The sequence below is a fragment of the Triturus cristatus genome, chromosome 6, assembly GCF_964204655.1.
Source record: "Triturus cristatus chromosome 6, aTriCri1.1, whole genome shotgun sequence".
Lineage (NCBI taxonomy): Eukaryota > Metazoa > Chordata > Amphibia > Caudata > Salamandridae > Triturus > Triturus cristatus.
In genome coordinates, this window is record NC_140589.1 from 1,345,753,718 (window position 1) to 1,345,777,772 (window position 24,055).

Sequence of the window (24,055 nt, forward strand, 5' to 3'; positions counted from 1 at the left end):
GGCCAATTAAATAAGGGACTTAACTTTACTGAAAGTCAGTAACATATAAAGCTAGAAATGGATAGAATAGGGCGAACATGACGCACTGGCAGTCGTTATTGAAGCAACGAAGAAACCTAAATGCAGGTCTCGATATGAAAATAAACGACCAGTTATTGAATTATATTATAAAGAATAAGAGTGTGTTATTTCACGGGTCGTGTCAACAGCCCAAAAATAAATAACGTTGCTAACAACGTATAGGCTTAATCATAATGATTTGGGTATAACCTTGCTTTGATCTACTACCCCGTGACCCACATTCCAATATGGCTGCCGGCTTCACACGCTTTAGCGGCTGGACTCGTAGTACATTTCCTATGTACACCTCCAAATACACATCTGTTATCCCTATTTCTAAGCCTACGGAATATGACGTTTTTGTGGGGGGTGGGCTTTGCCCGTTACCACAGCCACCAAGAACATATGTAGATTGACGGAACACCTAGCAAATAGTCACACTCTCCTTTCTTGCACTCTGCCCTGTCATCGTTCACGAAGGAAAAAAAAACTGCAGAGGGCGGGACCGTTCGGGGAGGGCGCGTAGAAGACTTAAACGCGAGCGACAATCTGTACGGCCAATCGCCACACAGGGGGCGTGCGTCCAAACAGCAGTTCACCAATGGATTCTGGCAAGGGGTGTGGCCCTGGTTCCAAACGCTCGGCGGCGCCATGGGCTGAAAACTAAACCGAGATGGAATCTCCCAGTCTGAACCGGTTTCAGCCGGTTCCTAGTTTGTAGCATTAGGAGGGGAAGCAGCGCCTCCCGCACTCCCCCCTGTGCCCCGCCGCTTGTAACGCAGCGCAACACCCGCCAACAGGCCCAGTCTAGCACCATCCAACCTAAGAGCAGCGCCGTAATTGAGAGCAACACGCAGCCCAACCTCACACAACCCGAACCCGCCGCATACCACGCCCGGATAGGAGAGGCAAAGCCTCTACTTAGAGACCGCGCCGGAACCACCGCCGCTGGTAAGAACCCACCAGTGTGTGAGTGCAGAGGTGGTTGCAGTCTCTGGAGCTCGAGGAGGGCTGCAGAAGCGTGGCAGGGTCTGGTCAGATGGCTAAGGGGGAGTCCCGGGTGTCTGATAGGGATGTGTACTAGCGTCACGTTGGTAGGTCTTGGTTTTGAATGGCAGACACGCGGGAGGTTTGACAGTTGCCAGTGGTGGGGTTTGCGTTGGGAGTTCCTGTGGTTGTATTTTTAGGTGGTGAAGTACTGGTTGCCTGCATGCCCCATCAGCTTATATAGGGTTAGTAGCGTTGATTTTAGGGTAGGCAGGAACGGCGAAGTGGATGAGCTGTGTAGTGGAAATTTCCAGAAGTGGTAGAGTGTGTTGGTGCAGGGCGTCACGTGCCTGGAGGGGCGGGGCCGCACTCTTGGGGAGGGTTGTATCGCGGCACTGACGGCGCGAGATGCCAAAGCTACGCGGACTGTGCTCTACCAGCCGCATGGTTGCTGGCCCTCCCTCTCAGGCACCGTGAATTCTGTAACACCGATGAGCTGGAAATCACTTCATCTCTGAACTTCACTCCCACCGAGTGTGGGCCCCTGGTGAAGACATGCTGAAGACTTAAGCACTTTGGAATACTCCTGACACTTCAGTTCTTGGACCTCCCTTTGAGCTTAGTTTCTATTTCTATGTACATACACGCGTTCCTTTTGGATCTGTAAACAGGGACGATCGTTAGTTTTGAGTAAGAACTGGTAAATAAAGCTTTGTTCGCATAGTTGAACAAGTGTGAGTATATCTCAGTTTTTATGTGGCTCTAAGACCCTGTACTTTGAAACCTCTGCACTCCGTGCCCTGAATATGCCCATAGATGGCCCTGGGCGTCTGCTACTTTAATTTACCAAGCATTATCGGGACTTTAATGCACTTATTTTTAGATCATCTGTAATCCGTAGATTTTTTTGGTTAGTTTGACAGAATACAATTGCACGTGTGAATCCTAAATATGACAAAGGCGTTGGGTCCCTATACGTTGTTAATACGGATTTCCGGACACACTACTATGTTCTCTCCATTTTTAACACGTTTCTTCAATGAAAGTGAAACAATGTCCATATTAAAAGTCGAACCGAGATGGTTCATGAATCTCAGTCACAAGCATGACACAATTTCTTTATTTACATATTGTAAGATAAACTGTTAGTTATCACTTGAAACGGCGTCCTTTCGAACTAAACTCTTACGTAGTAAATAAATCTTGAGGTAGTTTAAAGTTTGTACGAGTAGAAAACAGTAAGCATGCAGTCTCAGCCGTGGTCGGGGGCACTGGAGTTGTCCCAAGAGAAGAACACATTTTGCATCATGTTTGAGAGAGACAGTCGTCAATTTTTCTTTATTGGGTATAAATCACATTTCCCCACATGCTTCATAAGTTTGATGCTCAACTGAAAGATTGACTTTTCATTGGTCGACTGCCTTGGATGTTGACGTCCTCATTTCCTTGAAGCGATCAGTCATGGCGGGTGATTTTAATGCTCAAATTATTAGTTTTAGCATTAGCTATAACAATTAAATTCATGAACGGTTTATAGCCATCAAAATAAGTTGGAACCTACTACGAAGGAAACATAAAAGATGGGCATATTGCCAAAATCGTAGATCAGAATAGCAAATTAAAATACTGTGCCAATTACATCCCCTTGCTAAGTAGGCCTGCCGTCTATCTCTAGACTACTTTGGTCATATCACCATGATATAGGCTGCCCATAGGAAGCATTCTGACCCACACATCAGTTTTGTGACCAGTTGTGAGTTCCTTATTGTATTTTATAACTAAAAGACATTTAAAAAAGGCCACTTAGGGCACACATCTAGTTTTAGTATATACATAGGTGTAATAAAGTCTCACAATCTCAAAGTTGACTAATGGGTAGGTTTGTTTAAAAAAACAAAACCCGTACTGGTGGGAAAAACCCAGAGGGGGCATTTTGATCCCAGACTCCTCTTCTGCGTAACAGCTTAATTGATACCAGGGTCAACAGGTGTTGGCATAGCCAATGGGTCTTGCCTTTGGGACCTTAGAAGTGTTTAGCCAGAGCTATTGGCTTTGCTAATGTGTCTAAGCTATGTTGGAGGGTAGTGTGGCTTGTGTGCAGCATGTTGCAGAGTTATAATAAGTGTTATAAGCATTTTTGTTACCTTATTTACAAGTAAGATCTTATGTATAACTGAACAACTTATTAAACAAGCATTTACAATGCAAATGTCTCGGCAATATTATAGGTAGAGCTATTGCTCATTATTTTATCATTTTTGTATCCCTAAATAAATGGCATTGTCATTTCTATTGGCATTAGCTTTTTTTTTTTTGCATATGTGATACCTATTGCATTAGCAGTGAGGTAGTGAGAGAGAGAGAGTGAGGTATTGAAATAGAGAGTGAGGTAGTGAGAGACTGAGGTAGTGAGATAGAGGGAGGTAGATAGATAGATACAATGCAATGGTCTCGGCATTGTTAAAGTTAGAGCTATTGGCATTGCTCATGACATTCTTTTTGTTTATGTTTTTGTTGTTAAAACATTTAAAGAAACGGCATTGTTATTTACAATTTAATAGCTTAATCACTCTCAAATGAGACCTATTGCATTTGCACCCACACACAGAGCCACACACCCAGAGCCACCCACACAGAGCCACTCACATAGAGTTGTCTTTCCCTCGGGTCTGTTTAATGCGGGAAGGTGCTACATGTGACAGTGCACTGAAAATGACGGTAAATGATCAAATAGTACAAGTACAATACATATCTGTTACCAAAAGAGCAAAATTGCAAGGGTCGCAATTTTAGGGGTGACCCCCCCCAGCAACATAGCGCTGCCTGCCTTAAGAAACTAATTTGCCCGCAACATGGCCCTAAACTCGTTGCGAAGGCTGCAGCATCCTGGTGTTGCCCTTTGGGCCTCCCATCCAAGTACTAACCAGGCCTGACCCTGCTTAACTTTCAAGATGAACCATGAACGTGCAAATTCCAGAGGAGCCGGCTGCGTGCGAGGTTGCCTGACTAATGCCTAATCACGATCCTCCGCAAGCGCAAAGGGCCCAAAGAGCAACACTAACAAGCCTTGCAGATTCCCCCGAGCCGATAGCGTAACATCGTGCCCCTCCAATGATCGATGAGGGGTAGACAGTCATGGCACAACGCAAATCTTCCTTTCCTACCTAAATTTGGCAAGCCTCGCCGCTTCCTTGATCGATAGTGCGTTCGTACGAGATTAACAATCGTGCGCCCAACACAAAATTAAGTTACTACATAACAGCAGCAAACATGCTCCGCTGCGCATCATGCCTGCTGTGCGTGGAATGACTCTAATGCTGTAGAACTCACACACTCTCGCGGAGAACGGCAATGCTGTGGCAAAGGGGCAGAGCTTCACACGGTACATACAAAACGCCAACAGATCAGAATGGTCACAAGCTATGGATCCTTGAAGACTCCCCCTTCTGCTCTAGGCCCGCTATGACATACCCGCCGAGACACAAAACAGGCCCCCCATTCAAGTACTAACCGTGCCCAACCCTGCTTAACTTACACAGTGCCCTGGAATCACCACAATACTAGTGACTGCATATGAGAGCGATACCGAGGGAAAACAATCGTGCGCCCCCCCCCCCCCCCCCCCCTTGCAAAACCAGTTTGTTTTGTGATAGGTAATTTTGATGTTTCCTCAATAGGTTTTGGGCCCTTGCCTGTCGTTGGCACTAGGCCTACCCACGCAGTGAGATACCATTTTTCTCAGCAGAATTTGGGGGACGTGGTGTGGGTGGAATTATGTGGACCCACGCAGATTCCAGAACTTTCCACCACAGAAATGTGAGGAAAATGTGTTTTTTTTGGACAAATATTTAGGTTTCCAAGGGATTCTAGGTAACCGAACCTGGTGAGAGCTAGTCAAGTTACCCTATCCTGGATTCCCCTGGGTGTCTACTTTTCAAAAATGTGTAGGTTTGCTAGGTTTCCCTAGATGCCAGCAGAGCGAGGGTTCAAAATCTACAGTTAGGTACTTTGCAAAAAAAGGGTCAGTTTTCACTGTGAAAATGTGGTGTCCACATTGCATTTTTGGCCGTTTTCTGTCGCGGGCACTAGGCCTACCCACGCAAGTGAGATACCATTTTTCTCGGAAGACGTTGGAGAACGCGGGGTTTATGGAATCTTGTGGGTCCATTCAGATTCCAGAACTTTCCACCACAGAAATGTAGTGGTTTTTTTTTTTATAATGTTTTAGGTTTGCAAGGGATTGTGGGTAACAGAACCTGGTGAGAGCCAGTCAAGTGACCCCATCCTGGATTCCCCTGGGTGTCTAGTTTTCAAAAATGTACAGGTTTGCTAGGTTTCCCTACGTGCCATCTGCACTAGGGCCCAAAATCAACAGGCACATTGCTAAAAATCGGAGTCTAGTGGGCTTTCTGTTGCCCTGGGGGCAATCGGGGGAGGGGGGTTCGTCCTGATATGGTCCCAAAGGGGGCAGAAAAACTGGCTATTTTTTGTGGGGGTAGGGGCATTGGTATGACCATTTTGGGCATCCCCCATGCATAAAAAAAGCCTGCGTAATCGCTGGCACCTAGTGGGCTTTCTACCCCCTCCAGGGGGCAGATCAGGGGCCACTGCCACCATCTGCCCTCCGGGGGGGGCAGAAAGACTCAAATTTCTCTGGGGGTGGGGGTATTGTCATGTCCTTTTTGGGCAGCCCCTACCCCAACACTAATAAAAAAAAAAATCCATGGTTTCTAGTGGGCTTTCTGCACCCCCGGGGGGCCAGATTGGGGGCTACAGCTCCCATCTGCCTCCTGGGGGGCATTGGCGTGCCCGTTTCGGGAAGCCCACACCCTAAAAACAATTGCGCAAAAAAATCCCTGGTTAGTGGGTTTTCTGCCCCGTGGGGGGGCAGATTGGGGGCTACTGCTCCAATCTGCCCCCTGGGGGGGCAGAAAGGCTGTAATTGTGGCGGGAGCATTGGCGTGCCCATTTCGGGCAGCCCCCACCCTGAAAACAAGTGCGCAAATAAAATCCCCGGTGTCAAGTGGGCTTTCTGCCCTCTCCCGGGAGCAGATTGGGGACTAATGTCCCGATCTGCCGCCCGGGGGGGGGGGGCAAAATGGCTGTAATGGGGTTGGGGGGCATTGGCATGTCCATTTTGGGCAGCCCCCACCCTAAAACAAATTGCGCAAAATAAAATCCCCTGCTTTTAGTGGGCTTTCTACCACCCCCTTCCTCGGGGAGGCAGGTTGGGGGCTATTGCCCCCCGGGGAGGCGGCAGATAGGCTGTAAAGGTGGTGGGGGCATTGGTGTGCCCGTTTCGGGCATCCACCACCCTAAATAAAATTGCGCCCAAAAAATCCCTGGCATCAAGTGGGCTTTCTGCCCACCCGAAGGGGCAGATTAGGGGCCAATGCCCCATCTGCGCCCCCCCCCCCACAGTGGTGCAGAAAGACTGTAATGATTGCTGGGGGGGGGCATGGGCTTGCCAGTTTTGGCCAGCCCCCCCCCCCCTCTTATTTTTACTTGCTAAAAAAAACCCTGGTGTCTAGTGGGCTTTTGGGGGGGTGGGAGACTAAGTGGTGCCAGATTAAATTGGGGGAGCAAAGGCCCTAAGGGGCCGCTCCCCCCTCCCTAGTGGGTGGATCCCTGCTTGGAGATCGCCCTCGTGTGGCGATCCCCAGGCAGGGATCCACTGGGGAGGGGTACCACTGGAAAGGGGAGATTCTCCCCTTCCAACGATACCTCTCCCGTCTTTCTACATGCTCAGGGGGCTGAGATAGCCCCCTGAGCACGTAGAAAGGGAACCTGAAATGAGTCTCTTGGCTCATTTGTTTCGGTTTCACTGAAATGATGTGAGAGTGCCGATCGTCATTTCAGGGAAACTAGGGGGGGTGCGCCCCGGGAGCTGGGGAAGCTCTTCCCCCAGCTCCCTTGGCTCTTTTGGTATAAAGGGAATGGGCGATGTGTCCTGACGAGCTGGGCTCGTCATGAGCACACGCCCACTGTGCGCCATGACGAGCCCAGCTCGTCATGAGCTCTCAAGGGGTTAACATTATGAATATTTTGGGGAAATACAAGCTTACATCAACATATTACTAAATGATGCTGCAAATATATGGTACCCAAAATCTTAAAGTAGCTTAGCAAAATGTTTTGTTTCCTACCTTCATTTTTTTTGTTTACATTTTATTTTGAAAACATTTGCCTATAATCAGAGCCTTCTGGGAGCATTATACATCGCCTCATATTACTAAACTTTGAAAACGTGTGTACACATTTATACCAGAACCACTGTCAGTAGTGCAGGCAGAGCTTACAACATTTACTTCTAGTGCTCACCCTAATAATAAAGGCTTTGCATTAATGAACCATAAATACAAGTTTGAAAAGCATGATCACATGGACACACACATTACTTTAACTGTAGACCGTGCCCTTCCCTGATCCATAATGTACTATAAACTGGCAGCCAAAGTGTTTGTGCTGCAGGGAGTCGGACCTACTTGTCCAAAGGACAAAATACACATGAAAACTTGTTGCCCTTGATCCCAAACAATATATCCCGGGCATCGGGCTATAGGAATTCCACATCCCTGATTCCAAATTGAGACCTAAAGAACTGTTCATCAATGTCTTATTATTTTTTTTTTTTTTGTCATGTCATTATCCCTCCACGTCAAGGAGATTTGCTTTAGTGTAAACCAGGTTGCCCTTTTTCAGTATGTACTATTTTATAGTGTTCTCAAAGTCCATTCCCCCTTTACATGTTTAACCTTGAAGCTTGTTTCTCCTACATAAGATTGTCCACACAGGTACATTAACAGATACTCAGGCAGTGAAGTTAATGTGATGTTTTAGACTGACATTCTGTGCTGGCTCCACCTGCAGTAAAGATGGAGATGCCACGAGATCCGCAACCAAAGGTTCCCACCACTTTGGACATATTGTCAACATTATTCTGTATCCTTTTTCTCTTTATATGGACCAAGCTGCTGGGTACATTTTTTCTTTCTCAAATTCAAACAGCATTTTCCCTATCCCTTCACTATTTAAAATGTTCCAAAATCTGATCAACTTTTTTCAATTGGTTACTAATTCAAGAGCGGTGATAGTAACATGCTGATATCTCATTCACCTTGTTTGTATCCTCAAAAATGCTATCCCAGTTAAAATACTTGGATCTTTTATATGCATGTCTTATGAATGTCCTGGGGAACCTTCTGGCGAAAAGTTTACTTTAAAAGACTTTCTGAACAGGTGTTCTAGTTCAGTGTTAGTACAACTCTTTCAAAGTCGCAGGAACTGTCTAAATGACCTGCTCTCTTCAGCTTTAAGGATGATAGCTTTCAAGTTGGAGTAATGTATTTTATTTTAGCATTCTGCTGCTTGCCCCACGCACGCTCATCCGTGTTGTTGCTTGCCCCCACCCTCCCCAACCTGTGCTACAAACCCTCTGTGTTGCATCCTCCGTTCCTTGTGTTGACTGTCATCCCACCGGCAAGAAGAAAAGCTGCTGCGTCCAACACTGGCTGTGCCATAGACCTTTAAAAAAAATGTTTGGTGATACAGCATGCCAACCACACTGCGGTACAACATGGCTTGATATTTGCAACACCAATTAGTTCTTGTCTCTTAGGCAAGACTTACTGGCTTTGTGAATGATTGTTGTTGGTTGTTCTCTTAGACCCCATCCCAATGGCTCTTGAGTCCTCATGTGGCATGTTTTCATAGCAGTTGATTCTTGTATGAAGCAGAAGATCACAAAAAGGAGACTGCATGATTATGGTGAGATAATCCATGAAAGTCCCAGTCAATTTTTTTCTAAATGCTTGGTGAAGCTCATATCATTGTCTTCTGAGCTTGCACTGATGACTAGTGTATGTGATACTTTACTGTGCCTGGGAACTTTGTCAGAATCCTGGTGTGACTTCAGGGCTCACCTCTCCTAAACGCCTGCTGTTGGGAGGAGGCATTCTCCATTGTGCTATTTGCGCTGCTTCCTCCCCCTCCCAACAATTTGCCTAATCTCTTGGCTAGTGACACTGGGCATTACTGGTAAGATTTATTTATTTATTTATTTATTTATTTTTTTTTTAAAAACCTTTATTTGTGCAGAGTAAAAGAACAAATACGGGCCTACAACCATCAGGCCGGCCACAATACGGTTGAGCACAGAGGCAAACAATACATTCCCTGTGCGGCAAGGTCAAGATTAGCAACGATTCAGGATTCATACACTGGAGGGATCCTTGACACCGGGGGAAGGAGAAGTGAAGGTTAATTTTAAGGTTTTCAAAAAAAAAAAAAATTTTTTATCGAGAATAAAGTCAGTAAAGGATAGAAACAAGGAGATTCGAGTCCGCAAGTCGGCTTCATACACTGGAGAGCAGCAGCATCATTAAAACAGCCATAGAAAATCTCATACAGTAAGGCGATGCAATTAGATAACAGGATCATCACAGTAGTAAATACGCACCCCCTAAAAGCCGCCCCCACTCAATCCACCCCACACCCGGACCCCGAATCGAAACAAGTATAGCGCAGAGACATGAAAGAAAGAGGCCCATAGAACTAAGAAGAAACAGTAAATTACCCCCCCACCCTACACCAATGCGGAGGCTATGGCCTACCCCCCCCCCCCAGCATAGTGCCTGTCGCCCAATGAACCCGAAATATAGACGAGAGAGAAAGTAGGAATAGAGTAAAGAAACTAAGAGAAGAAAGAAGAAAGGAGGCGGGGAGGAGCCCACGTATCCTCAGGAGAGCCCGACACCACCGGCCAACCAAGCCTCCACACACTGAAACCCCACTACACCCGAAGGCGGTCGTGGGAAGACAGCATGTAACACCACGGAAATGAAGGCAGACAGATCGCGACGAGTGCGCACAACATAAGTAGACAATTCCAGTCCCAGTCCAGCCCGGCCGTGAAGCCATGATGATAGAAAGTAATCTAGCCCTGGCCCGATCGCGGGCGTACGATTAGACCCGCCCCCTCTTGAATGCCCCCCATCCCGAACAGACAAAGACAATATGGCCACTTGGGAGAAGATGGAGAAGTAGAGTCACAAAATGGCCGCCGATCATCTATGGAGGTCCCCTTGCACACCATATAAAATCCAGACCTGGCTTGTAAAGTACATGAGTTCCACATAAAAGGAGTCATAGGCCACCGTGAACGGTTCCTCGAGGTCGCCAGGTGTAGTTCAGCTGGAAACTCCTGCGGGCACGGTGAGGCAGGCAACAACAAAGCAGGCAGCAATGACCGGGGAAACAAAGTATCTGCCATTGAGCAGGAGAGCGATTGATCCCGAGCGCCGGGAAAGCCAAATGCAGACACCAGTGTAGCACCGTTATACCCAGTCGTTGCTTCCCCGCAGGAGGGCCACAGCACTGGCAGACTCACGTCTTGTTGATCACAAACGGGGCGCTCACGGCCCGCAGCAGACAGTGTAGAGTCGAACCGCTCACTCAGCGTTTGCAAGCCGACACACAATTGCAGACGAAAGTCCCGCAGGGCAGCCAGAACGGAGCCGTATGTCAGCGGAGGCTGCGTCCCCCCAACGGCAGCAATCCGGGACGGCACTGGGGAGCTGGAGTCTGGTAGAGGGAGGGCGAAGCGGGCAGCGGGCGAGACCGGAGCATCACCCCCCAGCAGCGAGCAGGCAATCAGCGCCATGTTTTACCGTTGAACGGTACCGTGGCCAGGGGGGGGGATCGTGACAAGGAGGCAATTCCCAACAGGTCTGCGCCGCAACAGGTGAAAGCCAGCAGTCTCTTCCCCTCCCTCGGGCGCTCTTTGCAGCCGACTAGACCATAGAAGAAGGGGGTCTGCAGCCTTCCACGGCGTGGTCCACAGAGCGGGGTAGGAGACCCGCCACACCGGGGCTTACCCTCTGGCTCCAGCCCGTCAGATGCAGGGTACAGGAGGTGTCCGGGCGTCTCTCTCCCGGCTCTTCTGGCGACCGTACGTGGCGTGAGGCGGGATCGGGACCTCGGGCTCAGATTTGCACCAGCGGGTCCGGTGACTGCGACGCTTCCAGGGGGCCGGCCGAGGCCACAGTAGATCAAGGGTCCAGGGCGGGGAACAAAGGCACCAAAAACTCCGGCATCCGGGCGGGCTAAGACTTCGGGAAAGCGGCGGCGCAGTCAGCGCGTCGTCGCACGCGTTGCACCTCGAAAATCGGCAAGGATAGGAATCAGGATGATAGTCCGAGGCCAAGGGCCGACGGAGCCGGGCGCTCAAGCGACTGCTCCGGTCGCCATCTTGGCTCCTCCCCACTGGTAAGATTTATTGAATAACACATTATTGTGGTGCTCTGCGTTGATTCAAGAGATATTTGGGCTAAGTTTCATGGGAGATCGAAAACTGCACAAAGAAACAATGGGTAACTACAAAAACTGGGAAGTCCAATAATGTTATAACCAACGATCTTATGGACTCCATGGGCAGGCTTAATAAGGAAATCTCCAAAGCCAGACTGGTGACCACTTAAGGTGCATTTCAGAATGCTATTGATGAAGTTGTCACTGAGCCTAACATCCTGGTAAACGAATCAGTTACCACCTGATAATGCAATAATTATTGGGAATGCATTGAGCACCGTCCCAACACGTTGAAACAGAAGTCCACAGTAGAATTGGCCTAAGATGGTCAGGCATTAGTGAAACAGCCCTGCTAGAAAAGATCATGGAAGCTAATAAACATAATTTTATTGCCTGCACAGAGAGGGATTCCTGCCCTTGGAAAATTCTTGTCGCCTTTTGTAAGCGCAGCAATTAGAGCTAGCCTAAAAGCTAGAACTAAACATGGTCATTTAAATATGGCAGGCTGGTTTGATCAACAGTGTACATGCGCGGGTCAGGATTTTAGAAGAGCCCTACAGTTGATACCAAGAATCGGAGTAAGTCTAAAACAAGCATTTTATTATGCAAACACGCACTAGAGAACAGGAAAGCCCAATTGCGGAAAGCGGCATGGGAAGCTACAGAGCAGGCAGCCAAATTTGGGGACAGCGCCCTGTTTTGGAAGACCAACTGTTCATCTGGTATATAACTGCCCATACGATGGAGATCCATGTGCAGCCAGCAGACTGGCTAGTCCACTACGTTGGGATTTTCAACGCTGACGAGAGTTGTGGGACCTCCCTCAAACAAAATAATTATGGGTGGCCCTTCTTATTTTACTCCATTTACCCTCAAAATTAATTCTGCTTTAGAAAAATGTGCTTATGGCAAGGCCACTGGCCCAGATGGGACCCCCGTAGATCCGTACAAATATCAACTGGCACTATGGGGACAGATCTTAATTAAGGCTCCCTGTTTTCCGTTTTACTGATTTTTACAGATGAATACAGACAAACATTTATTTTCTTGTCAGTATTTATTTTTAAATGTGGATAAAAATGGAAATTGGGTTCATTTTATTTAAATCTAAATACTGTGTTGTAACTGCCAGGCCAATAGTTGTGTGGATTGATTGGTATATGGGCTCAAAAAGAAAGGACTTTTAGTAAAAAGGTTTTAACAGCAGTAGATGTGCACACGGTTTATACTGAAATTTGTATATTTTCTTAGAAGTAAATTTGATTTATCTTCTACCGGTGTTTACAGCATTGAAACCTAGTAGGTATTCAAGCATGAGTGCATATTTACCGGTTAAATAAATGTGTAAATATACTAATTGCATCTTCATTTCTCCACAAAACCCAAAATAAATATGGATAAATTCAGATAAAATTAGCAAAAAATAAATATGGTTAAATACAGACTGAAATGCCCAAAAAATAAATACCATAAAACCTTGAGCCCTAATGTTAATACAAGTGTACACAGCGGTGGCTAACGGTTATATACCAGCAATGTGGGCTTGAAAGCACTATAGTCTTGAATAGGGCGGATGTACAGTGCTAGAGACCTGTTTCACTCCTTGGTACCTGTTAAGGTGCTGGGCAGGTTTTTATTAGAAAGATTAGAGACCTGGGCTGAGGCCAATCGTTTGCTTACTTATGTGTTTTTAAGAAAGAAAGTGGCACTCTAGTAATTTCACTGTATTGAAATGTTTAGACTAAAATTTGTATAGTATTTTAAAATAGGTTATTAAATTGCCACTGTGTGTGTGAACCCCAATTCCACTGACTTAACGATATTACTTCTGTACCTTTATTTTTATAAGATCTTTTTTTATTTATCTGATTTTATGTATCCAATTGATAGCACTGTATTTCTGTGGCTCTTTTATGGATTTATTCCGAATAAAGATTTGACTTTGTAGGTCTTTAAAGCAAAGGTGTTTTATTAGTAGACACATTGTAGAAGTCTGACTTTATAGTGGAGCCTTCATAGCCACCAATTAATTCCATGAGTGACAGAAGAGGATCAGGATACCAGTACTGATGACAATATACAGTGATAAGAGTAACGTTCAAGTTTGCCTATGGAGTGTTTTCAATGCCACTGATTTCATGTCTGGAGTTGAGGAGCATGAGACAAAGATCATGGAAGGATAATTCATGAAATAACATTTCCGCAACTCTTGTTTTTTGGGAGTGCTCAGTGTCTGCTTCTTTGTGTTTGAGCGCACTCTAAGCGTTTCTCCACTGAAGTATTTTCAGTAACTTGCAGACCTCTTATGATACATTTTATGAGCCTTCCTAGGGTATTTTCATTGTTGCTTGTTCATGCTAATAGTGAATGGGCATGAACTTGAGGCAAACTGATTTTACTGAACATGTGCTTTTCGAGTTTCTGTATGCTTGTGAATCTTAAGAATTCTCTGTGCATACGAATTCCCTATTAAGAATGAAAAAACAGGTTTATTCTTCAATGCATGTGATCCAGCGCGAACCCGATAATTTGGACAGGGATGAACATTCAATTATTTCATTTACTTTGGCCCATACACATACACCCAAGTCCCTGTGGCGCTGGTGTCAAGTTTGCAAATTTCTTACCACTTCATATCCAACTATTGAAATTTAGACCGTACATTCTACATGATAAACCTCGTTCAAATTTCCATATTCTTGGTCGATGGACCAATTAGTTGAAAAATTGAAGGTAAGTCACTCAAATAATAAACGGACAAAAATAATCACTCATTGTTTGCAATTTGTTAAATTTATCTAACTCAAAATGCATTAGTCTTAGAAAATACCTCATGAGAGAAAATACACTCTAAACCCTCAACAAATAGTAAATCTCAAGAAGCATAGGTTGCATGGAGGGGATAGATAGAGACATCAGACATGTGCATAAATCGATTTTCAATTCGGAAAGATAGATGAAGAGACAAAAGCATGGATTATAACTTAGAGCACAGGTCTTCAAACTGTGGGGCACGCCCCCCTGGGGGGGGGGGGCGGGGCGTGGATCGGTTCCCAGGGAGGCGCAAAGGCCTCTGCAAGCGCATGTAAATGAAGAAGCCTGGAAGTGCAGCGGTGTTTATTTGCTGCATTTCCAGGCTGTTTTCATTTACTCTGAAGCCCTCACGAGTGCTATGGGACCAGAGGTCAGTGGGTGTGCTGCTGGGGGCTCACTGGGCAGTGTCTGGAGTCTTAAGACTACAGTACGCCTGAGTTTTCACATTTACATACCTTTGGAAACTGGTTACCAAGGCTTAGTTTTTAGGTTTCGCCTAGCGAGGCAGCTCCATGCGGTGCTCGCGTAAGCGAGATCTATTGTTGCCGACTTGCTTAGCGATGCGGGACGGGATGGGTGCACGCGCTTTAGAAGACATGAGCTGTGAACGCGTGCGGCGGTGTTAGCTGAAGTTGCAGGACAGGCCATGTGCACGCGTATTATTGATGCCGCGTTAACGCGCCTCCTGCTTGGCGCGTTAACACGCCTCTTGCTTTGTTGCTGTAATTTGTGCACACGTTTAAAAGACAGTAAGGACAGGAGATGTGCACGCATATTAGTGGCCGTGTGAATACACTTTTTGTTGTTTTTGTTGCTCAGTGCCTCACAACATTTATGTGCACGCGTTAGCTTTTTTGTGGTTTCGCAGGTCTTTTGCATTTGGTTAACACGCGTCATGCATTGTGCTTGAATAGCAAACTTTTAAAATATTGTTTTTGGGCTTCATTAATGTGGTCTTTGCTGCCTTTTTGTAATACTATAAATAGCACTTGTGTGTGCATACCAGCTGTGGCGCATGCATTAAAAGAATGTTGGGAGATGTGCACGCGTATTAGTGGCATCGTATGAAAATGCTTTTTTGGCTTCTTTGCTTAATGCAGCATAGAAGATTTATATATGCACGCGTATTAGTGGCATCGTGTGACTATGCTTTTTGTTACGTTGCTCAGTGCAACCTAAACATTCAAATTTGTGTGTGTATTAGTGTTGTCTTCTGCCGTCTTCTAAATACGCTTTTTGCTTCCTTGCTCAGCGAATTACTTGTATATGGTTACCTATACTTGCTTTTTATCACTGAAGCATCACGCCGTAGCAGCAGTTTAACAACATTCTATCCTGTGTACAGCTTTTACACACACTGCCCTTTTATACAATGTGTTTTCATATAACTCTAAAAAAACTTTATTTACTGAATATAGTTCGGGGAAATTACTATTTACTATACATTCACAAACATCTTACTTAAAACTGCTGCACTACCTCCACCGCACACAACATCTTAATATGCACTACCAAGCCATAACGCACATGCACAGCGTCATCAGCAACACTCCAATAACAGGAAATATGTACGCAAACGTCTACCACAATAGCCGTCTATTTCTATTTGCGGAGCACGCGCATACCATCGTGAATCCTTCTATATCACACACACAATACATACATATTTCTATAATGCAGTACACTTAAAAATTTAAGTTGCGCGCAATACATTACATGTATCACCAAAATATGCGTCCTAAATCATTTAATTTTATATTGCGTTAACTTATGCTAAGGCTTATTAAAAAGTTTTTACTACCACCCATTCACCCACCTTGTCATTCTCGCACACACGTCATTACCTCACAACACTCTCATTCCCAACAGCTCGTAACACAACCCACAAGCACGTTTAAAACTGCAGCACGCATCCATTTTTTACTTTTAGCCCTTCAAACCAAAACTTTACTTACCCGCACTACATAAAATACCTTTTTTGTATACGTTTAACATACTTACTTTACTTATTACCCAGCAGTACTTAAGTAACATAACACATGGCTTTTTGTTTCCCTTTCTATTTCTTACTGTATGCACAATACTCCTTTTGTGCGCACACTACTTTTCAATAGTTTTGAGCATATTACGATTAGCAGGTAAATGCACAATACTCCTTTTGTGCACACAATACTTTTCAATAAAGTTTTGCACGTGTATGTGCTGCTTTACAAGTTTTCATTAAAATAAAGTTCTTTTCCAGGCCAAATGTTCACTTCGCGAACGCCCTTAGCTGCAATTTGCTAATCCCCCCCTCCCTATATACTTATTACTAATACTATCCATGTAATTGCCTAGCAACATTTGAAACAAATACTCTATTTATAAATAGCATGCGCTAGCAACAAGATGCATTTTATTTACAGTGTATTTCCTTCATACAAACAATATACACCTATTATTTGCGACCTCTTTTCTCTTTCTTGTTTCTTTTTCTGTACCAGCTGCCGCCTAACATAACTAAACGCAACAATGCGATACATTTTATTTTTTACAATACAAATCTTAGGCATTTTATACTAACATATATCCTTACCTCACTTGCCTTTTCTCCCTCCACATTACTTAATTCCTAATCATCATTTACTACTCTCCTCATTCCTGCTCACTTAACTATTCTCTGCCTATTCCACTTGGTAGCAGCACTTCAAACATTTCTTAGCATATAGTGCATTTACAAATACAATAAGCTACGTTCAATAAAATGCAATTTATTTACAATGGTTCCTCCGTATAAAGCAGCCTTAATTTATCAGCATATTGCCTGCACCCTCTCCCCCAAACTAACCACTTTCACTCTACACGTTGCCTCCCAACAACATACTCTAGTTACAACTCTTACATAACATAATTACATATGTGCATTCCCCTTAAATCTTTATTTATAATAAACTACATAACGTTATGCGCTATATTATTTAACATCCCTTTCCTAACTTAAAAACAAATGCTCAATAAATATTATTCGGGGAAGCTTACAGGTTATTCTGCAATCTCCGCACTACCGGTCCCCAATACATACCCCGGCAGCTGCCCCGCCCTTTTCCCCAACCTTCGCTCTCCTTTCCCCACCGCAGTTTGGTCCACATCCTCATACCCTCCTCACCTCACTCTGTAGCCGCTGCACCTGTTCCCGTAACAAAATTCCCTTGCTGTCACAAACGTCTCGCCCAAAACTGCTAAACTATATCCACCGCGCATTAAATACCTTATACTAACACATAACCCGCCAGCTGCTACTCGCCTTTCCCCAACATTTTCTCTTCTTTACTCACCGCACTTCAGTCCACCTACTCATACCCTCTTCAGCTCACTCTGTAGCCGCCGCACGTCTTCTAACAAAATTCCCCTGTTTTCACAAATATCTCGCCCAAAACTTGGGGACTACATACACCACCCACAAAATATGTAATATACCCTAACACAACCCCCCACCTTTCCCAACCGTCTTTCTCATTTACCTACCGCACATCACTCCACTTCCTCATACCCTCCTCACCTCACACTGTAGCTGCCGCACCCATTCTCGTGACAAAATTGTCCTGCTTTTACAAACGTCTTGCCTTAAACTGCTACACTACATCCACCGCGCACTAAATATCTAATCTACACTAACACACCCTGCCAGCTGCCCCACACCTTCCCCCAACCTTCTATTCCTTTACCCACCGCACTTAAGTCCACCTCCTCATACCCTCCTCACCCTGTAGCCGCCGCACCTCCTCTCTTGACAATTTCCTTCCTTTCACCTAGGTCGCGCCTAAAACTGCTGGACTGCATGCACTGCGCACAAAATATCTAATACGCACTAACGTGCCATTATGCACACGCACGTCGTCAGCAACACTGCCGCAACAGGAAATATGCGCGCGAACGTCTACCACGTGATAGCTGTCTATTTCTGGAGCATAAAGTACTAATAAACTTTCGCTTGCTACAAGCTATACCGTAATTATTGCTTAGTGTTTACAGTATTATGCTCGTTAAATCTATACGCTGCTCCACTCCTTGCAACACAAGTATGTTTTTAAATACTAAACGCAGCATAATGCACGCAAATCGCGTCATTGAAGCAATAAAATACATATCTTCAACTACTATAAATTATAAAGCACCTTTAATGTACCACAAACATTTGCATACAGTCTCTACATGTATCCTATGTATACAAAATGTCACTTTATTGTCTTCTTCTAAAATGACAACCTACTTTTATCTTTTGTATAAATGCCAATTCAAATATTAAAAATGCGTTTACAACAAATTTTCACTTTCTATTGCAATATTATTACCTACGCCAATACTTAGTTATACTACTGCAAGACCTATTGCATTGCAAATGCTTGTTTTTTGCTTCCAGTACCCCCTGGGTCCCCCACTCTACCTATTTTTACATTGTATTTTACATTTACTGCTGTAGTGAGAATGAATATAAAGTAGGGTTGCAAATAGAAAAAAATCCACCCATGTATGTTTAAAGAGCCTTCAAAGACCTTGCTTTGACACTAAATAGGGTCTTAAATAACAAGCATTGGCATAGCCAATAGGTCTTGCCTTTGGGACGTTATAAGTGTTTAGCCATGAATTACATTATCCTGGGTGGTTCAATTATAGCTTATTTCTTGTATATGTGTAGGGTTATATTAAGCCCAAATTGTATCCATTAAAAAAAATATCTGCCAAACTGCAGGTACATGACATGTGAAGCAAAGTAAACAAGCTTGATGAAGGTAGCATCCATCCCACCCTGGGACGGGCCTGGGAACGGGGAATTGTTCATTTTGATAAGTGGGGTTAGGCCAGAAGGCCCAGTAGGAGGACCAGAGTGGACTAGGCAGGGGCTGCCATGAAAGAACCAGGGACTGATTCAATAGAGAGCTGAAGCTTGTATACGTCACAACTAGGAGGAGTACATCCAATGAACCACGGGGCATATGATGGGAGACGGGGGGGGGGGGGGGGTATATAAACCTGACAGTCAGGAGTATATATTATGAGGGATCAATGATCAAAGGGGACAGGGACAGCATATAAAAGGGGGCTGGGGAGCACACAAGTTAACAAAGGAACCATGAATAAGTACAGAAGAAGTGACTAGGCAAGTATGGAAATGTGGCAGTATTGAGCCCATATATAAAATTGGCCAAAGGGAGTATAGTAAATGACCTAGTAGAGCGTATCAAAGACCAGCGAGAGTATGTAGGATGTAACCAGGTAAAGGACGTCAAAAGGAGCAGGGGAGAATATGCCAAAAGGGACTACGAAAGCACTTGAAAAGGGAATAGGTTAGATTGCGTCAAAAGGGGCCCTGTAGAAATCATGTCACAAGGGGAGGGGAAAGCAGCAGGCAGCTTATGGGGCAGAGAGGGTGCTGCAGGTAGATTTGTGGTTATAGAGGTGGTGTTCCTGGCAGCATGCACCTGAAGTGCTTCAGAACTGCTGCATAGCTAGAAGCTGGGGGTGCCAATGTTCTTCCCTGTTAAGGGGGCATCACAATCAACCACCTGTTGACATGTGTTGTAGCAGCACTGCCTTGGTACCTTGGTCACCTGCCATGCTGAAGCACTACAGTGCATGCTTTAAAGCACCCACTGAGTGTCAGTGTGGCTGTAACACCAATGAAAGCTTTTGTATCTCAGTCCCTGCACTGGGTACAGTGGTGCCACCTCTAGGAGTGGATTGGCTCACATGACTGGTGAGGGGATACAGATCACGTCACCTTAGTGTGGTGCGGCTCCTACAATCTTACAGATTTGTATAAAGAATGACACTCTTGAGTGTGCACTATATGACACACAATGTGCAATGTATGCTGCAGCACAATGTTCTGAAACTCTCAGGAACTCTTTGTATCTTCGCCTGGTGCGCTTCTCTCCAGACCCCATGGATCTCAGTCTCTTTAAGGGCTCTGGTCCCTCACTGCTGAGTCATCCAGCAGCTGGTCTTCATTTCTGCCCTCACAGGTCACGTGGCCTGTGGTCAGCAGCCGATGAAGCTGCTGTCAAGTGACAGGATAAATGAAGCAATGACACAAGCTGGTGCTTTCTGGGGGTCGCCATAATGACAACAGGAGCAGATAGGGGGTGGCAGGACAATAGATGGGGAGAGGTGTGTGGGAAATAACCAGGATTGGGAGAGAGGAGTAAGCAGAGCATCTGTGCTGGAGCTGACCCAAGCATGAATACTGCCTCATGCATCGCGCCACTAAAACTACACCCTCATTGCTGGCTGCCGAGCCCGCGGTGCACTCGGCGCTGTACAGGGATAACTCAGTGGTGCTTAATATGAGCCGGTGGCTGATGGTGGGGCATCAGAACACATGTTTGGGGACTGGTCTGGCACTTATTTTTATCCGTCAGATATTTCCAGAGTGCCAGAGAGTAACAAGAAGTATGAAGGCATGTACTTCATAATATTGACGACAAGGAAAGGAAAGAACAGCGAGCACTAAAATGTATCCTGCTTGGATATCTCCATTGTTAGATGGTGAAAGGGAGACAGTAACACCTCTTGAAGACAAGGAGTGGACAAAAAGTGGACACGAGTGTTGCAAGCGCGATGGGAAAAGTGAAAGTAGGCTGCGTGTGCGAAAGTGATCGCGGCTGTACATATTGCAAAGCTGCCGCGTGCACGCTTGCGTGACTGCAAGCTTGTCGCCAGCCAGCAGCACTTTGAAAACTCACCTACTAAATGTCTCTCCGAGCAGCACATGCGTGCTGACTCAGCCAGACCTAAAAACGTATGTTCTAATTTGTAATGTGACTCTCTGATTGTTCCTTTTATTTTCAGTCATGAATCATTCAGGTAGCCCTAGAACACATTTAAAACTGCTTTATATTTGCTGTTCGAAGTATGCACAGATAAGTGCTGAAAATAGGGCTTTAGGTACTGTATATTTTTGTACTGTCTAGGCCATCGAAATAATGAGCTAGCAACCCTAATCATAAAACTGGAAGTTTGTTGCAGGATCAGCACATTATTTATTTCCTTCATCCTCGATTCCCTGATTAATTCCATAATAGCAATAGTTTAACTTGTATCTGAAACCTTACGCCCTGTCAGTAACATGCTGATTAACTTCAAGTGTCTGGGAATTCGCCCTGCGTTCAGACAACTCACTCCTCTTTCTCACCCTTCACTTTCACGCTCACCCTGTACTCGCCGAGCATAGTTATGGTTTTCCCGCATTTGCCACATAATCCATTGTCTGCTGCATAATTTGTAGATAAAAAAATGCGGGGCGTGGTTGGACGGCGGCGGTAATGGCTGCCTGATCCTGTCGGTCTGCAAACGGAGGAGTGTTTCAGGCTGCTATCAGGAGGAAAAATGAGAGTGCAACAAAGCGGAGACCAGACTTCTTCATGTAATGGTGTGAGGATCGTTCTGCAACCGGGTATTAACATTATAATCGCTGGGAAGATCGGCAATCTAGTAACAAGGCGAGCGGAGCCCGCCTGGGTTGCACAAAATGGCGGCGATGCTAGAAACGACCAAGAAGATGTGGATCTACCGCACACTGCTTCGCTACAGCAACCTGTGCGATCTTCTAGCCTTGAAGGTGCGTGCTATACGCTAAAATCGCAACGGCTTTGTAGCAGGGGGATTAACTTTCTCAGCGCCACATGCTAGCAGCAATGGCCTCCCTGTGAGCAGTTATTCATACCTCCTCATCCTCAACCTCACATCACTAGTGCGAATGTGTACGACACTAGCATTTGCAGCGTACGACACTAGCATTTGCAGCACGGCTCTGCGTATGCTGATTGCCCGCATTTGCCTCTCGACATCACCCACCACCCAGTGCTATCTACAGCGCCGGCATTAAAGGGGGAAAACTTCGAGTAGCTGTTTCTCAAGAAGGCGGAACAATGGCGAAGCTTAAGGCCGAAATAATGACAAGCGACAGCAGCGCCAGATCTAAGCGAGACGCTCTGAAAACTGAGACCCCGATGCCCGCATTCATCACCCGTCATTAGACACCTCCTGGTGTCAATTACAGCGCTGGTGTCAGAAGGAACTTTTGAGTAGCCTGTTTTCAAGATGGCAGAGCAAAGGCCGAAGGTCTGAGGGGGGGTCGTGATAAGCAGTGGCGGCTCCCGATTTACGCGACCAGCCTCTGAAAACTGTGACCAGCTGCTACATCATTCTACAGTTTCAGTCACCCACATTGTAATACCAGGGAGAACAAGGTGATCAGGTGCCTACCTAATGCTCATGTAGCAGATCCTCGGAGGACGGGGTGCAGTGAACAGAGCCCGCCTGGGTTGTCTACGATGGTGCGCTTGTGATATACTGAAGACCCGGAAGGTTTCTGTTACCAAATTGAATCAATATTGCTCCACTGCACAGTTGGTGCCTACTGCAGCTCGCTGAGGTGGGTGTTGAGCCCAACACATTATAGCATCAAGCAGCATAAACAATATTATTCATAAGCTGCATTCACCAGCTTTCACAATTATATAAAAGTATTGAGCAGTATTAAGCAGTATGAGCAGTATTATGTAGCATTATGTAGTATTAAGGCGGTACATCAAGTGAAGCATTAAATGTACTAAAGCAATAAAGGGAGGTGACGGGCGCCCTTTCCTGCTATCTAACACGTTATTGTGTCTAACCACACTGCAGTGTGCACTGCCTATGCCATAGATTAACTTTGCCATAAGTTTGGTCTTGACTCCACACCCTCTACACTCTGATGCCTCTATAAATCTAGAACTCTGAACTAACTCCCTGACGCTGCATTTCTGCAACCTCTTAAGAGCAGACCTTACTCTGGATAATCTGTAACCCACCACATCAACAATTTTGGCGGCATAGAGAGATTGTATAGATCAGCACTGGTACCAAGGACACTACTTCATAACCTCCGGCATCGGTACCACGGGCATGCAGTGATAAAACAAGCCGTCCTTTGGTAACCTCCGATCAGCTTCAGCCAACCTTACCTGACTCCACCAGAGGGCACCACTAATCATCAGACGTCATCAGAAAGAGATCGGAAGCTTCACTACTCTTAACATCTAAGCAACATTAAAGGTACCCACCTCATCCTTCTTTGCAATGGCGGGCAAAGAAAGAAGAACCCCCGTATAAGAAAGCAAAGCCAGAACCAAGCTCTTCAGACTCGTCAAACCGGACCTAAGCAGCACAATGGACATGATTCTGAAGAAACTAGCAGATGTCCACGATTTGGCAAAATCTACAAAACAAAATAGACGCCATGCAACTGGAACTCTAAGCGATCCGTGCAGATATGAATACCATGAGCTCAAAAATATGTGATGCAGAACAAAGAATAAGCTATGTCGAGGATGTGTCAGCCCAAGCTACTAAAGAGATTGAATATGTTCGCACTGTCACTAATGAGCTAAAGAAACATAACGCAGAATTGGAGGACCGCAACAGACTAGGAAATATACGCATTTTTGGAATTCCAGAAGGTTCAGAGTCTGATCCGGGGCCATGTTTGGCCTTCCTGGAGACTTGCATACCCATGATTACTGGGATGAAGTTCAACCACGGCTTGGAATTAGACAGAGCCCACAGAATCCCTCCTTTCTCTTCCTCTAACAAAAAAGGTACTCTTCCCCATGATCTGCAAACCTCTTCAATACCGACACACCGAAGCCATCCTGAACTTCGCAAAGAAAAACCACCAAGTAACCTGGGAAGGTCAACTAATAATTTTCACACAGGATTATTCGAAGGAAACTGTGGATACAAGGAAAGGCTTCCTTCAACAGCGAGACAAGTTGAGGGGGAAAAATATTAAATTCTCGTTTGCAGGCCCCTTGAAGTTCAAAATAGTGGATAACGGGAAGGCTCATCTTTACAGACCCCCAGGACC

At 45.4% G+C, this 24,055-nt stretch overlaps 1 protein-coding gene across 1 annotated transcript in view; it reads left to right on the forward strand.

Moving 5' to 3' along the window:
• The first annotated feature begins 676 nt into the window (after positions 1-676).
• Positions 677-24,055, forward strand: part of XPO1 (exportin 1) — a 908,600-nt gene continuing 885,221 nt past the window's right edge. Inside the window, exon 1 of the mRNA XM_085612347.1 lies at positions 677-1,011. The gene's annotated coding sequence lies outside the window, so the exon portion shown is untranslated. The remainder of the gene's footprint in view (positions 1,012-24,055) is intronic.